This window comes from Pan paniscus, chromosome 16, assembly GCF_029289425.2.
Source record: "Pan paniscus chromosome 16, NHGRI_mPanPan1-v2.0_pri, whole genome shotgun sequence".
In the NCBI taxonomy this organism is placed as follows: domain Eukaryota; kingdom Metazoa; phylum Chordata; class Mammalia; order Primates; family Hominidae; genus Pan; species Pan paniscus.
This window is the reverse complement of record NC_073265.2, coordinates 46985726-47002901: the sequence shown is the minus strand read 5'-3', so window position 1 is coordinate 47002901 and position 17176 is coordinate 46985726.

Below are 17176 nucleotides of genomic sequence, written 5' to 3'. Positions count from 1 at the left end.
ATCTACCTTCCCTTATCCATCATTTTTATGGGACATGAAAAAGAGTTATAAAGGATAAATTGCATTTAAAAAAATTAAAATATAGGTTTTAGACAAAGCAGTATGCCAGGATATGGAACTAGATTAAGTGATGAACCAAGAAAGATATCCAAAATTGAAATATTTTTGTTGCTTCATAAGACTTAAGTACCAGTTTAGTAGACAATGAAATACAAAGATAGGGAAATTGTGGAAGTTTTAAAATACAGAGGGGTTCCAGAGATTGTTTCACCTGATCCCCCATCGTTGTACAAATGAAGAAACCAAAGTCTGTAAGGTTAAGGGCTTTCTACAGCAGCGCAGTCTGTTAAGGGCATCAGTGACCCTATTTCTGTTCAAGATAATGCAGAATAGAAAGCTCTGTGATTTTTTTCTTTTTGGAGGGAATATATTTTTGTTAACAGAGAGGCATAGAATATAAAAGGTATATAATTAAGACTCTTTCATACCATAAGGTATAAGACTCTTACATACCTTAAGGACAGGAACTGATGCTCATTGTTGATGCATTTTCTTAACTGTCAATAAATATTTGTCTGCAGGCAATTCTGTGTACCCAGGGTGTACATTTCACACACCTACTCTCATGTGCTAGCAATGCAATGGTGGCCTATGGACCAAAGAAACAGATCTCAGCATCCACATGCAGTGGATGGGCAAGGGGGACAAAAACCAAGCACATGGAGCTTGTGAAACACACCTCGCTACTTGAGTGATCCAAGGCCTGTTTTATTTTGGGCCAAGGGGTGGGTGCTGCCTTCCCAAAGAGGCAGGGCCAGCCTGGGGTGGGGCAAGCCAGGCAAGGGGTGTAAAATTTAAGGTGGCCCTCAGTCTCAGGGCCATACGAGTACTGACCCTGAACCTGCACTTCCCTGAGAGTGACTGCCCCCTTAAGGTGTATGCCCTAACGTCTTGCTTGACAGGAAAAGGAGATTTGCCAAAGCAAGGGAAAGCTGTTAGGGGTTAGGGGAGAAGCCTAAGGGCAATGAAGACATAACTTCTCAACCACATTCCTAGGGGCCCCCATGTCCCACTACCAAACCCTGGAAACCTGGAGACACAAGTGGTGAGGGCACGGGAAGGTGAACGACAAGATCTCTTCCCTGGAGATGCTTTCAGTCACACGGTGGAGGCAGGCAGGTGCCATCTCACAACATGGGGCATGAAGCTTCATAACTGCAACTGTTAATGACTACCAAACAAAGTGCTATGGGGACACCAGAAAACGTGGGGAAGATATATTGGAAAAGGTAGCATTTAAGCTGGCATTGAGAATACTTATACTATTTATAAGAGGGAAAGGAAGCAAAATGGGAGCATCATTTCTGCCCAGGCACTGGATTCTCCTCCGGGAGGGGCGGCCATGCCCAGGGGAGCCTGGGGGGCACAGAAGACCCGAAGTTGGACTACTTCCAGAGGAAAGCTCCCACCAACCTCCATTGCTCTGCACATTGGGGCTCTGAATATAGGGTGGCCAGATGAAATAAGGAACACTCCGTTCAATTTGCATTTCAAAGAATCAACAAATAATTTTTCGGTAAAAGTACAGTATGTCACAAATATTACACGCAACGTTATACTTTAAAAAGTATTCATTGTTATCTGAAATTCAAATTTGCTTTTTTTTTTTAACTTTAAGTTCTGAGATACATGTGCAGAATGTGCAGGTTTGTTACACAGGTATACATGTGCCGTGGTGGTTTGCTGCACCTATTAACCCGTCATCTAGGTTTTAAGCCCCACATGCATTGGGTATTTGTCCTAATGCTCTCCCTTCCCCCTGCCCCCCACCCCCCAACAGGCCCCGGTGTGTGATGTTCCCCTCCCTGTGTCCATGTGTTCTCATTGTGAAATTCAAATTTAACTGAGTGTCCTGTATTTTTATTTGCTAAATTGACATCTCTCTCTGAACAAAGCCAGTAAAAAAGTGCCCAAGGAGGAAAGGATGGAAGGCAATTGAGGAAATGGCCTGAGGAGCCTCCCAGACAGATTCAGACTGTCACACTGCACACTAATCCTCTGCTCTAAAAGGAAAGTGATAGAACGCTAGAGCTGGAAGAACATTCAGAGCATCAGTTCTCAATCCAGGACGCACATTAGAATTTCCCAGGGGAGCTGTAAAAAATATCAGTGCTTGGAGTTCATCCTTAGATATTCTGATTTAATTGGTTTCAGTGTGGCCTAGGTATTAGCATTTCTTACAGCTCCCTGGGTGGCTCTAATGTCAAATAGAGTTGAGAACCACTGCTTTGGAGATGACTAAGTTCAGTCCTCCAAGGCACAAAGTCAGACACATCTGGCCTTAAGATCCAACTCTCTCAATTCCTAGCTGTTTGGCCTACACTATGCTTGTTTCACCATCTGTAAAATGGGGATAATATTCACATTATGAGGTTGTTGCATTGATGGTTTAAGACTTCCACTTAGACAATGCAGATTGAAGCATGCATTTAAATTCATTCTACCCTGCAGCCCTGCTGAAATGAACATAGATTGATAAAAATAGTATTAAAAATACCAACTCATGGCCGGGCGTGGTGGCTCACGTCTGTAATCCCAGCACTTTGGGAGGCCAAGGCGGGCAGATCACGAGATCAGGAGATCGAGACCATCCTGGCTAACATGGTGAAACCCCGTCTCTACTAAAAATACAAAAAATTAACTCGGCGTGGTGGCGGGCGCCTGTAGTCCCAGCTACTCAGGAGGCTGAGGCAGGAGAACGGTGCGAACCCAGGAAGCAGAGCATGCAGTGAGCCGAGATCTCGCCACTGCACTCCAGCCTGGGCAACAGAGCAAGACTCCATCTCAAAATAATAATAATAATAAAATAAAAATAAAAATTAAAAAATACCAACTCATCTACCCATTCGCTAGTTTAAAGAAAGCTAATATGAAACTGTCTGCAGAGGGGAGAAACCAATACAAAGCAAGCCAATTTACACCACTGAATCCTAGAAAGGTTCAGAGAGGGAGGCAGTGAGATCCTCTGTAAGTCAGACTGAGAGGCGGGCCAAAAATCCATAGGACTTGCTCATGATGTGCATGAAGTGTGGAGAGTCCCCCACACCCGTTTGTCCAACCCCTGCAGCTGGTGAGAGAGACCAGAGAGGGGTGAACTCGAGGACACTCAGTAGACACTCAAGCATACACAAGGGTGCATGCTGAAGGAAGGGTGGGGCAATTTATCAGAAATAGGGGGATAGAATGAATGACTGCAAGCTGAATGGGAGAGTCCTAGCACCATCCCCCAAATGCTGGCAGCCAGGGACACACCCTAAAGGCAGGGGACTTTCCAAAGAACCTGATAGAGGGACAGATGCTGACACCTGAGGATCTCCTAAATAAAGGCTGGGTGCCCCCTCACTCCAGGCCCACCCACAGAACCTCCCCGCAACCTTTTAGTAATTCACCTGACAGCAAGGATAGAAGAGATTAGAAGAGAGCTTCTAACATGATAGAGACCAAAAGCAAATGGGGTGCAGGGGGCGGGGCAGGCAGGAAGCACTTGAAAGAAACAGATAATTCAAAGAGAGAATTTTTGAAAACTATAATGAACTAAAATATTACAGTAATTATCCAGGAGATCCAATACCTGACTAACAGAAGTTCTAACATGAGAAGACAGAAACTGGCAAGGAGTAAATTATCAACTAACTAATATAAGAAAAATTTTTCAGAAATTAAGACAGACTTTCCTAGATTAAAGGAGCCCAACAATCACCAGCTCTCCCCACATCGCCACAAAAAAGAAGGGGTGGAGGGTGCTCACGCCAAAGTGATTGAGTGAGTTCTTCATGGAATTTTAATATCCTAGAGATTAAAAAGAAAAAATACCTAAATGTTGAGTGCAGAAGAGAGAGGAAGAGTGAGAAAGGGGTGCGGGGAGTCACATGTAAAGGATATGGAATCAGAATGCCATTGAATTCCTCCATAACTCGAAGCTAAAAGACAGTAGAGTCATTAATGCATTCCAGATCCTAAGTGGGGGATGATTTCCTACTTAGAATTCTATACCCAGCCAAACTACAAATCAAATCATCAAACATACAAGGTATGGAAAAATTCGTCTCCCATGCTGCCTTTTTGCAACGTTCATATTTGCTGAAAGATGTGTTTTCTCAACATTGGAGAGAAAAATGAGAAAGACGAAGACATGAGATCCAGAAAGCAGATCATATACAGGAGTGTGGTAAAGAGAATTCCTTGGGTCAGAGTGAAGGGAAATCTCAGAATGACAGAGTATGGTAGATCACTAGACCCATCGGGCCAGAATGCAGAAGGATGGAGAACTCCAGCAGGGAAGCCTCCAAGTCAAAGAGAATGGAATAATAGTTTGTTTGACTCATTTGACAATACAGAAAGGAGCTCTATGCTTCTGTTGGAAAATTTGAGACTTCATTTTTAGACACATAGAAAATTAAACAAACAAAGTGATTATAGATTCCAAAGCAAACTCAAGTCATGTAAAGAAGGAAACTCACTACACTTTGAAAATATTAATAAAAATATTATTTATAGTCATTATAATATAAACACTGAATATTTAATTTAAAATAGAAAGGATGAAGGGAGTGGAAGTGTAAGAGAATGGGAATGGATGAAGTATAAGACCTAAACCACACTCTTCATCCAGTAGATAATGTCTATCTTAGAAATGAAACAATAGTACTATAAGCACATTATTTATAAATCTGGAGATAAATAACTGAGAAATAACTAAAGTAGTTGCTTTAGGGATGGAATGAGACTGAGAAGAGGATTTCTGTTTTTCCTCATAAGACTTCTAGTTCTATGTGACTTTTTATATTATATACATGTATTTCCTTAATGTAGGTCCTAATAAGTGTTTTGCATTTAGTAGGGGCTCAGTGAACACTAGCTACTATTATCAAATTATAGATTTGATAGTGGATTAATAGAAACATTGTGGCTTGCCTAAAGCTTCCTTCCCCTGAAACTGTCAGAAGCAGAACTAGGGCTTCTTTATTCAAAGCATTTTAAAAGGGCATCTGTGTCAGACCCAAGCATGAGGCAGTCCCGGTCCATAAGTGTCATTCTATTCAGGGACTGGGAGGAAAAGCACGAGTGTACCTAACTATTTCACAAAGGATACCCTGGCAAGCACCAAGTAACGAGAGTTATCTAGCCAGTCTCTAACCATTATGTCCCTCTCATGTCCCATTCTCAATGCCAGAGCGGATCATAAATATTAAGGACTACCTGCCGCAGATGCTAACTTTTAACATGTGAGCGTTTAGGCTCTCGGGAGGTAATATACGCAATTCATCACGGTTCACTTTCCTTTCTTATTTTCAATCTCTAGAGAAAAGCCTGTATTCATATTATAAAATTTACAATAGCAATCAACAGGCCCATCTGAGTAGCTTTGGTCACTGACTGCCTAGCTATATTTACTTCCACCAGGTTTTTTATAAAGTTTGGCTGTCTTGAAGCATTACCAGCACGCCATCCTTCTGGTGTCTTCCTGGCTAAATGATGGTCAAACTGCTCCAAACAATCAGAGTTTGGTAAGAAGAGCCAGGGAGCCCATCTTCCCGCTTTTACTACCACGGGTGTCCTTAGCTGCGGCTGCCAAGCTGAGCAAGTTCATGGAACTGCGGTACTGAGGGCTGTAAAACGGTCTTTCCTGAAAATAAAGTAACAAAAAATCAAGCTCAGCTGGATTCTGATTTAATAGTATCTGGCAAGCTAACTATATTATTTTTGAACACACAGACATAAATTTGATATGAATAATAAAACTGAAGTATAATATGGACAAAGGAAATATAAAATTCACCTAATCTTCAAAAGAAATTCTATACTTGAATAATTATGCTCTATTTATAAAACTAGAATAATTGAAAACAGGATTTTCAGTTGATTCATATAGCCTCTGAAATATTTATTATTGCAAGTCGAAAAGATCTGTCTGGGATTTGTCACTGAAAATGTCTAAACTCAGTGTCCAGATGTTTATTTAAGTTGCTCCCACAGAGTTCTAATGTCAATACTAGGGGTTATCAGAGAGCATCGCTGTGTATCTTCCTTGACTAATATTCTCATTTCTTTTGCATCTTTGATGTTTTCTTTCATTAAAATTCCTGGCCCATATCCACAAAAATCTGCTAGGCTTGCATAAAAAATGAGTCTGCAGACTTGACATTTGATGATGCCCTGTGTGTTCACAAAGATAATATTTATCAGCAGCTATCACTTAGACATTACAACCAGCAGCGTTGAGTCAATTTAAGAGAATAAAAAAGAATACAGAATCCAGATTTTAGAGTGTCTTACTTGCAGATTCCAACTTCCTGCCTATTCTTTTCTCCTAATGTTATGTAAGGCAAAGTTAGAATCAGCAATGGGATTTCTCACCATGGCCCATGTGCATTCTCTCCCCTCCCTCTCTGTCATGTACCCTGTCTTCTTTTGCAAACCTAAAGTAAAATGACTTTAAAGTAAAGGAAACCAGGCCCTCTGTCAAAACTCACTTCCTAAAGTTTCTGCAGAGTAAGACACCTGGGAGAACATTCTAAAGATAGATTATATGATGTCCTTTTCCTTCGTGTGAAAGTGGCAAAAGACAACATGATTGTATTTTTTAGCTAACCAGATGGGGATTTTTTTCATCAGCTGCACAAAAGAAAGCATGTACTAAAAGTTTCTCCTTTCCAAAACTAAATGAATTTTATCCAAATTGTTAAAGTACCTAGAACCCAAAAAAAGGGGGGACATGAATAAATGAAATTTGCATAAACATTCAAAAGAGCCCAGTGCATCTGAAGGTTGGTCCAAGCTACGATCAGATGGGGAGTTAAGACCAGCAAGGGGTCAACACTATTTATCCTCTGCTGTTCACCATGTTAATTAAAAAGAATTAAATCTGTTTTGAACTCCAATATAAAGTGAAGAAAAAGTTTGCTACAAATGTGAAAAACCACTAATGATACAACACAGTATCTTCTGGAAACTGTGAACAGATTAATTAGAAGATGTAACCTACAGGAAAATCTCCTGTTTACTTGATTAAATCATAAAATTCACAGAGTCATGTAATACAGCCAGAGAGGTGGCTTCCTAGCGCAAAGTAGTCATTCAATAAATGTTTATCGGCTTTTCAATGAATATCTAGTCCAGCATTTCTACATTAATAGCTATCACATAAAACTGAATCTCCAGGCAAATACATTTGGGAAACACTGAATTAAATAAAGTTAAGCAGGCTTTTTACTCTAGGACCTCTCAAACCTTTAATAAGCTCAGGTGATTTGGAATTACCATGGGAGAGTGGGTGAAAAGGGGCAGATATTACACTATATTTTCGAAACCCATCTGATCCCCAAATTCCGTTTTTCTCAAGATTTCTGTTTTAAGAGACACATTTTGGAACACGTTGACCAGGTTCAACTCCTTCATTTTCGAAACTGGACAATGCAAATCCCAAGAAGTCAAGTGACTTGGCCAAGCACTCAATTTGCTAACAGCAAAGCAAGAATTCTGCCCCACCCCCTCAAGCTGTCACCTCCCCTCCCATCCCCTTCCCCACCACCCAATATATCTTGATTCCTAGCCCAATAGCCCAGGACTTTTCTCCTCAGAGCACTTTTGTTGCTCTCCTGCTAATAGATTTATTTTTACTACAAGTTTAGCCTAAAGGAAATACACTTTTAAAGCCAACAGTGGAGGTAATTCAGCATTACCTGGTGATGTGCCATGAGAATTCTAGCACTGTGTGGTCTCTTTTGAGTATGGATGATCAGTTACCTTTGTGAAGGTGAGCAGGGGCAAGTAGAATTTATGCTTCCATAGCACCCTTCAGTACACTTCCCTATTTTTAACTATTACAGTTTCCCCCTACACTGTTCATTTTAAGAGGTCAAGGAATTAGCTCTACAGTCTATCACATGGTATGTTCACGTTCATGAACATCCATGGAATGAATGAATGACCAAATGAACCAACCAACAAGCTGTGTCTTGCTTTTAAAGGACTTCTCAGCTCTTTGAAGGAAAGAATGACTAAACATCAACACCAGAAGATGGAAGAGAAAATGATTTCTGTTTCCAAAGAAGATCCAGGCTGAGATAAAGGGGCCGGGCAGAGGAGACCAGGCCGGATGACCCCAAGCCAACTCACAGGAGGGTATTTACTTTGGCGGTTTCCCAAAAAGAGTAACCAAAATAGAAACAATGTGGTCAGTTAGATAAACGTTTGCAAATTGCTTTGTTTCTTATATTGTCCATACTTTTTAAATCTAGAATTTAGTTGGGAGGGGAGACATAATTGGGATATGTATCTAAAGTCGACAGTAAGTAATTCTTTGGTAAATTACCTTGTTGGGAACGATTACTCTTGGAAGAAACGCTGAGCGCACAATTCAGATCCCGCCCTCTAGTGGTGAAAGCCCACATTGGAGCGTGGCCTATGGAAACTCCTGGATGGCCACTGTCTCTTCTTAGTCTCAGATTGTGCCAATATTAATTTTATTTCAGATTTTTTACTGGAGGAGGAAATTCCTTTTAACATTAATAACTTGCACAACGCCTTCATATATAAATTCTTCTGGCAAGAAATGCGTGGGTCAAATCTGAAGACCTCTTCTGTTTGGGCTCTGGATGTGTCAAGCCAAAAATTCTTGAAAAATAAAGGTGGTTAAAAGCAGTTAGGCCAGATGCAGTGGCTCAGGACCATCATCCCAGCACTTTGGGGGGCTGTGGTGGAAAGATCACTTGAGCCCAGGAGTTCAGCACCAGCCTGTGCAACAGAGCAAAATCCTGTCTCTATCAAAAATAAAATAAAATAAAATAAAATTAATTACCCTGGTGTGGTAGCTTGTTCCTGCAGTCCCAGCTACTCAGGAGGCTGAGGCAGAAAGATTGCTTGAGCCCAGGAGTTTCAGGATGCAGTGAGCTATGATCACACCATTGCACTCCAGTCTGGGCCACAGAGCAGAAGACCCTGTATCAAAAAAAAAAAAAAAAAGCATTTAAGAAATGTGTGCATCCTCCTACTAATCTCAATTAAGTGATCATTTTCTAAGGGTAAGTGCATTTTTTTCCTTTCTTTTTAAGAATCAAGATAACATGAAGGGAACAGAGACACACACAAACTCATGAACTCAACCCAGGTATGTGTTTCTGGGATCCAGAGAGGGGGCGGTTCCAAGAGAAGGAATGTGGCAGGACCTCCTGATGAAAAAACCCATCTGGGACTTGAGAAATCTGGATTCAATCCTTGGCTCCATTGCGAGCTCACCGCATAATTAAGGGGGCAGATCAGCTAATCTCTCTGTCCTTCACTTTGTCCTCTTTAAAATGATAGTATCTGGCCTCTCCCCTCTTCTTAGGAATGCCATGTCAGCAGATGCTGGGACTGGAACGTGGGGCCGAAGAGGCCAATTAGCTGTAGGCAGCAGGGAGCTGTGCCCAGCCTCTCCTGCCCCAGCCTGTCCCGCAAATTAATGTCTTTGGTCACAAAGGGTCTGCCTGAGAGAGTGTGAATGAATTTCAGACAACTCACAGCTCTTCCTTTCAGATGATGAGGCAAAATAGCATTTCTTTTGTGCAGCACAAATTTTGTTTCATTGCATGAAATTACTATGGCCATCATGAAAAGAAGACATATTTAGGTACATGCAGGAGGGACGTATTACAGAAGAAGCATTTGCCCAAGAGTCAGGAAATCTGGATTCTGTCCTGGTTGTGACAGCTGGGTGACCTTGGACACATCCACTAATAATAAGTACTGTTTGCCAGGGGCTTACAATATGCTGGGCAACAGATGAATATGAACTCAGGTACTTGATGTGTCTGGCATGTATACAGTGAGTGCTCACTAATGTTCGCTATTAGTATGATCATCTAATTTAATCTCCTAATAACCTTATGAGATAGGTCTTATTGTTATTCCCACTATGTAGATGGGAAAACTGAGGGTCAGGGAAGTGGCTGCTCTAATGTGCCACCCAGATCCCCTTCAGGAATAAAGAATCTAATCCCCCAGCTGCTGGGAGTGCTGCCAGAGAATGGCCCTCAGCTGTCAGCCCTCTTTGAGGATTGCTTCGGCTGAAGACAGCTGGCTCCCCCGAGGACACCCATCCTTCCAGGGGCAGTCCACAGCCAGTGACGGATCATGCATGGTAGAAAGGCCTGGCTTCCTGTATTCATTTTGTTGGGCTGCCATAACAAATTACCACAAACTGGTTGGTTTAAAACAACAGGCTGGGCGCGGTGGCTCACACCTGTAATCCCAGCACTTTGGGAGGCCGAGGTGGGTGGATCACGAGGTCAGGAGATCAAGACCATCCTGGCTAACACGGTGAAACCCCCTCTCTACTAAAAATACAACAACAACAAAAAAAATTAGCTGGGCACGGTGGCGGGCGCCTGTAGTCCCAGCTACTCGGAAGGCTGAGGCAGGAGAATGTCGTGAACCCACGAGACAGAGCTTGCAGTGAGCCGAGATCGCGGCACTGTACTCCAGCCTGGGCTGACTGAGCTAGACTCCGTCTCAAAAATACATACATACATACATACATACATACATACATACATACATAAAACAACAGAAATGTGTTCCCTTGCAGTTGTGGTGACTGGAAGGCTGAAATCAAGGTGTCAGCAGGAACCTGGTTGGCTCCTTCTAGAGGCTCTGAGGGGAAGTCAGTTCTATGATTCTCTCCTAGCATTTGGCGGCTGCAGGCAATTCTTTGCGTTCTTTGGCGTGTATTACATGCATCGCTCCCATCTCTGCTCCTGTCTCCCCCTGGCCTTCTCCCCTGTATGTCTGACAGTCCAATCTCCCTCTCCTTTCTCTTATGAGGACACCAGTCATTGGATTTAGGGCTCACTATAAGTACAGGATAATCTGACCTTAACCTCCTTCATTTAATTACATTTGTAAAGACCAAATAAGCTCACATCCACAGGTACTGAGGGTTGGGACTAGGATATATCTTTTTGGGGCCTCTGTTCAACCCACTACACCCCTGACAGGGAAACTGAACTGAAGGGCTGCCCAAGCTCCAGACCTCCCTGTGAGGTTGCCTGAGTCCTTTGTTGAGATCTCATCACAGCCCAGCGAGGCACCCCAGCTTCTCCCTTGCCCAGTTCTGCTTCTTTTTCTTCCCTTTCACAGGTGTTTCTTTCAGGAGCTCTGCCTGATAATTGTCTTGCACACTAATCTCCATCTCGGTGTCTGCCATCTTCGCATACATTTCAAAATCCCCCTAAACTTCAATCTGTGACCCATATACTTTTTAAATTCTTCTGCATTCTAATTCAAGTCTGCATTATTCTATAGGTACCTCTGGCCAGATATTACCAATTTCTCCATTTCCCAGATGTCCTTAATTTTCCTGCTTCCTTCCTTTGCAAATGCTGTGTCTACCCATCTCTCTATCATCCATCCATATCCTAAACCCTGGTTCAAGAACTGGTTCTGACCCTCTCTTTCATGGCGTCTTACTGGCCCCATGCTTGTGACTGATGCCATTGGTGCTTTCTTTTTCCTGTGGTCCTGTCCACTGTGGATAAGGATGCTGTGTGCTTGTGGCAGCTCTAGAAGGTCTGCGAGGGCAGGATTTGAGTCCAGCGTGGTCTGCTGCATGTGAAGCCCAAACTGCTTACCTGCCATGGTGCCTCCCAGGGCTCTGTCGCTGGTCCTTTTCTCTTCCTGCTCTGTGCTCTCCCTGGGCAGCTTTTTTTTTTTTTTTTTTCTGAGAAGGAGTCTCGCTCTGTCCCCTAGGCTGAAGTGCAGTGACGCAGTCTCGGCTCACTGCAACCTCTGTCTCCTGTGTTCAAGCGATTCTCCTGCCTCAGCCTCCCAAGTAGCTAGGACTATAGGTGTGTGCCACCATGCCCAGCTAACTTTGTGTATTTTTAGTAGAGACGGGGTTTCACCATGTTGGCCAGGCTGGTCTCAAACTCCTGACCTCAGGTGATCCGCCCACCTCAGCCTCCCAAAGTGCTGGGATTATAGGTATGAGCCACTGTGCCCGGCCTCCCTGGGCATCTCATTGATGGGCTTCACCACCTTCTTTTATGAAGGAGCCTCATCCGTAGTCACCAGCCACCACCTTTCTCCCACAAGTCAGGCTTGCCTTGCCAGTGGCCCCCTAGACCTGCCTGCAAGATCTCCTGCAGGACCACCACAGGTACTCCAAAGCTGAGTGCCCATGTCATCACCTCAGGCATATTCTCATCCTGTGAACTCCATTCCTTCCACTCTAGCTTCCAAACTTAGGAACCACAGTGTGACAGGACAACACTCATTACCGAAGGAAATGTCCAGGTCTTCCTCTGCGAATGCTGTGGCTTCTGTGACATATGAATTGGGATCAGTCTTGAGAACCAAAGGGCAAAGCCATGCCTCATGGAGGGATTCTAGGTGGGCAACCTGACTCTTCTGTTCTCTTCCATAAAGCAGTGAATCAGAGTCAGGAGGTGGGCGGGAAGATGTTAAGATGGAACCTGCCTCACAGGCTGGAAGCCGGAGGAGTAACGGTTGTTTATGTCAAGACTGTCTCATCCTTGCAACAAGCCTACGAAGGCGATACTATGATGATTATTCCCACCTTTCAGACAGAGGAGGTTTACAGCAGTTAAGGAACTCGCTCAGCGTAGCCCTGTGAGTAAGGGGTGGGTTTGAGCTGCTGGCACGGGCGGGTGCCTAAGTGCAGGGCTGGTGCTACCGGTGAGGCAGTGGTGGCAGAAGGCACAGTCTAAGATCAGGGAGCGTGAGCTAGAGAGGGGCTCTACCCTGGGCTGTTTCTGTGCTTCTTGCCTTCTGTTTCCCCTGTTCTCCCTGATCATGAAGGAGAATACCTGTGAAAGCTGCAGCTGGTCACAGCGCTGCTGTCGGGACCAAAGGAAGGGTCCGCCCAGGGCCCAGTGTGAGGGCCTTGGTGACATGCTCTGGTTTCTTCCCCACCCCATCCTCTCCAGCCCTCTGTGAAAGCCAGGCACTAACTGCCTGGAATTCAAACAAACAGCACAACAGCAAAGGCTGCTCAGGAAATGAAAATGGGTGCTTGACTTAGAGAAAAACAGGCCCAGGCCTTAAGAGGGTGTGACTTCAGGAAAGCCCCTGCCTCGCTAGCCCTGAGTTTCCTTCTCTGGATAATGCTGGGATAAAATACCTACGTCAGGGCAGGCATAAGAACCAAGAGAAACCACAGATGCAAAATCATCCCCTCCACAACGAATTGCCAGGTACATGGGAGAGGGTTACTCCACACGGAAGCGAACAGGCCCTCAGGGACGTGCAGATGTGGCCCTCCAAGCTTGCCCTTCTTCCGCTCCATCTGCTCATTGTCTCCTCTCATTTCATTCATTCATTCATTCAGTTAACAAATGTTATTGAATGGCCCACTATGTGTCTAGCACTATTCTAGCCTGGACATGTAGCAATAAACATACAAACATCCCTGCACTCATATTCTAGTGGGGGATCTTAGACAATAAACAAACAGAAAAACACACAATTCTATGAAGACACATATAGCAGTAGGGGGCTATGTTATATTCATTGTTATCCCTGATAAGGTGACATTTGAACCAATCCTTGTAGGAAAGGAGGAAACCAGCCCCCCTGATATTTGGGGAGTGAATGTTCAAGGCAGCTGCATTTAAGAAATACATGTCATAAAACCATAGATCATCCCATACATAGCGATTCTTCTGATGAACGTGAGCAAAGTAAATTGAAAACCTGGAAAGGACTCACCACTCTAGATGCCTTTAAGAATATTCATGATTCATGGGAAGAGGTCAAAATATCAACATTAACAGGAATTTGGAAGAAGTTGTGCCAGCTGTTCACAGGCCCTTAGGCAGGAACACTCTTGCCATGTTCTGGCAGCAGCAAGGAGGCCCATGTGGCTGGGGCCGAGTGATACTGTCAGAGGTGCTGGAAGCGGGGGCATGTGGAGTCTTGTAAGTCATCATAAAGATTTTAGCTTTGATTCTTAGTCAGATGGGAGCCACTGGAGGGCTCAGGGCAGAGAAATGACCTGATCTGACTTCTGGCTTTACGACACATGCTGGCTGCCATGATGAGACCTCACTGTCATGTGGGCAAGGGCTGGAACAGGGAGACCAGATCAGAAGCCCCTGCGATTGGTCCAGGCAACAGAGCATGGTAGTTTATTTGAGCATCAGATTCCATTTTTCTCAGGATTTTTGTTTTAAGACACATATTTTGGGAGATACTGACTAGGTGCAATCCTTTGTTTTAGAAAGTAAAACACTCAAATCCCAAGAAGTGAAGTGACTTGGCTAATACCAAAGCAAGAACTCTGCCACCATCTTCACCACCACCACCACTGCCACCACCACCCCATTCTATCCCCTGATTCCTAACCCAAGAGCTTCCAACTCTCCTCAGAGCACTTTTGTTGCAGTTGAGTTCACAGATGAGGTCTGAACTAGAGATAAAAGTTTGGGAGTCATCAAATATAAATGGTATTTAAAACCACAAGGCTGGATGAGGTCACCGAAGGAGCAAGCATGGTAGAGAAGAGGCGAGAATCCTGAGGATTTCAATGTTTAGTGATTGTGAAGATGAGAAGGAATCTGCAAAGGAAACTAAGAGGAAGTGGCTGTTGAATACAGGCGTATCTTGGAGATAACATGGATTCAATTCCAGACCAGTGCAATAAAGCAAATATCACAATAAGGCAAGTCACACAATTTTTTTTTGTTTCCCAGTGCATATAAAAGTTATCTTTACACTATGCTGTAGTCTATCAACTCTGTAAAAGCATTATGTCTAAAAATGTATATACCTTAATTTTTAAATACTTTATTGCTAAAAAGTGCTAACAATTATAATTTAGCCTTCAGCGAATTATAATCTTTTTGCTGGTGAAGGGTCTTGCCTCCACCAATGTTGATGGTTGCTGACTCATCAGGGTTGTGATCGCTGAAGGGTGAGGTGACTTTGGCAATTTCTTAAAACAAGACAACAATGAAGATTGCTACATCAATTGACTCTTCCTTTCACCAAAGATTTCCCTGTAGCATGTGATATTGTTTGACAGTATTTTACCCACAGAACTTCTTTCCAAATTGGGATCAATCCTCTAAAACCCTGCCACGTCTTAATCAACTAAGTTTATGAAATATTCTAAATCCTGCTGGGCATGGTGGCTCACACCTGTAAACCCAACACTGTAAGAGGCCAAGGCGGGTGGATCCCTTAAGTTCAGGAATTCAAGACCGGACTGGGCAACATGGCGAAACCCCATCTCTACTAAATACAAGAAAACTAACCAGGCATGGTGATGCGCACCACCTGTAATCCAAGCTACTCGCAGGGTGCTAAGGTGGGAGGATTGCTTGAGCCTGGGAGGTCAAGGCTTCAGTGAGCTATGATCCTGCCACTGCACTCCAGCCTGTGTGACAGAGCGAGATCCCCCACCCCAAAAAAATTCTAAATCCTTTGTTGTCATTTCAACAATATTCACAGCATATTCACCAGGAGTAGATTCTATCTCAAGAAATCACTTTCTTTGTTCTGCCACAGGAAGCGACTCTTCATCATTTCAAGTTCTGAAATGATGGCAAATGAAAACGATTGCTTCATGAGATGGCAGCAGTTCAGTACCATCTTCAGGCTCCATTTCTAATTCTAGAACTAGAATTTCTTCTAACAGAATTAATAGAATTAGTTCTTGTCATTTCCATCACATCTGCAGTTTATTCCTCCACTAAAGTCTTGAACCCCTCAAAGTCATGCATGAGAGTTGGAATCAACTTCTTCCAAACTCCCGTTAATGTTGATTTTTGACCTCTTCCCATGAATCACGAATATTCTTAATGGCATCTAGAATGGTGAGTCCTTTCCAAAAGATTTTCTATTTACTTTGCCCAAATTCATCAGAGGAATCACTATGTATGGCACTATCCATAGCCTTATGACATGTATTTCTTAAATTGTAAGACTTGAAAGCAGAAATTACACCTTGATCCATGGGCTGCTGAATGAATGTTGTGTTAGCAGGCATGAAAACAACATTAATCTCTTTATACATCTCCATCAGAGCTCTTGAGTGACTAGGTGCATTGTCATTGAGCAGTAATATTTTGAGAACAATCTTTCATTCTGAGTAGCAGGTCTCAACAGTATGCTTAAAATGTTCAGTAAATTATGTTGTAAACAGACGTGCTATCATCTAGGCTTTGTTTTTCCATTTACAGAACACAGGCAAAGTACAACTAGCATAATCTTTCAGAACCCTAGGATTTTCAGAATGGTAAATGAGCACTGGCTTCAAATTAAAGTCACCCATGCATTAACCCCTAGGGGGGAACAAAGTCAGCTCGTCCTTTAAAGCTTGGAAGCCAGGCATTGACTTCACCTCTCTTTTATTTATTTTTTTTTTTTTGAGACGGAGTCTCGCTCTGTCACCCAGGCTGGAGTTCAGTGGCGCGATCTTGGCTCGCTACAAGCTCCACCTCCCGGGCTCACGCAATTCTTCTGCCTCAGCCTCTGGAGTAGCTGGGACTACAGGCATCCACCACCACGCCCGGAGAATTTTTTGTATTTTTAGTGGAGACGGGGTTTCACCTTGTTAACCTGGATGGTCTCGATCTCCTGACCTCGTGATCCACCCGCCTTGGCCTCCCAAAGTGCTGGGATTACAGGCGTAAGCCACTGCGCCCAGCCGACTTCACCTCTCTTGCTGTGAAAGTCCTAGATGGCATCTTCTTCCAATAGAAGGCTATTTTGTCTACATTGAAAATCTGTTTAGCGCAGCCACCTTCATCAAAGAACTTAGGTAGATCTTGTGGATAACTAGCTACATCTTCTACACTAGCACTTGCTGCTTCACCTTGCACTTTTATGTTAATGGAGATGGCTTCTTTCCTTAAACCTCATGAAGCAACCTCTCCTAGCTTTAAACTTTTCTTCTGCAGCTTCCTCACTTTTCTTAGCCTTCAGAGTTGAAAAGAATTAGGGCCTTGCTCTGGATTAGGCTTTGGTTTAAGGAAATATGGTGGCTAGGTTGATCTTCTATCCAGACCACTAAAACTTTCTCCATATTAGCAATAAGACTGTTTCACTTTCTTATCATTTATGTGTACACTAAAGTAGCACTTTTAATTTCCCATCAAGAACTTTTCCTTTGCAT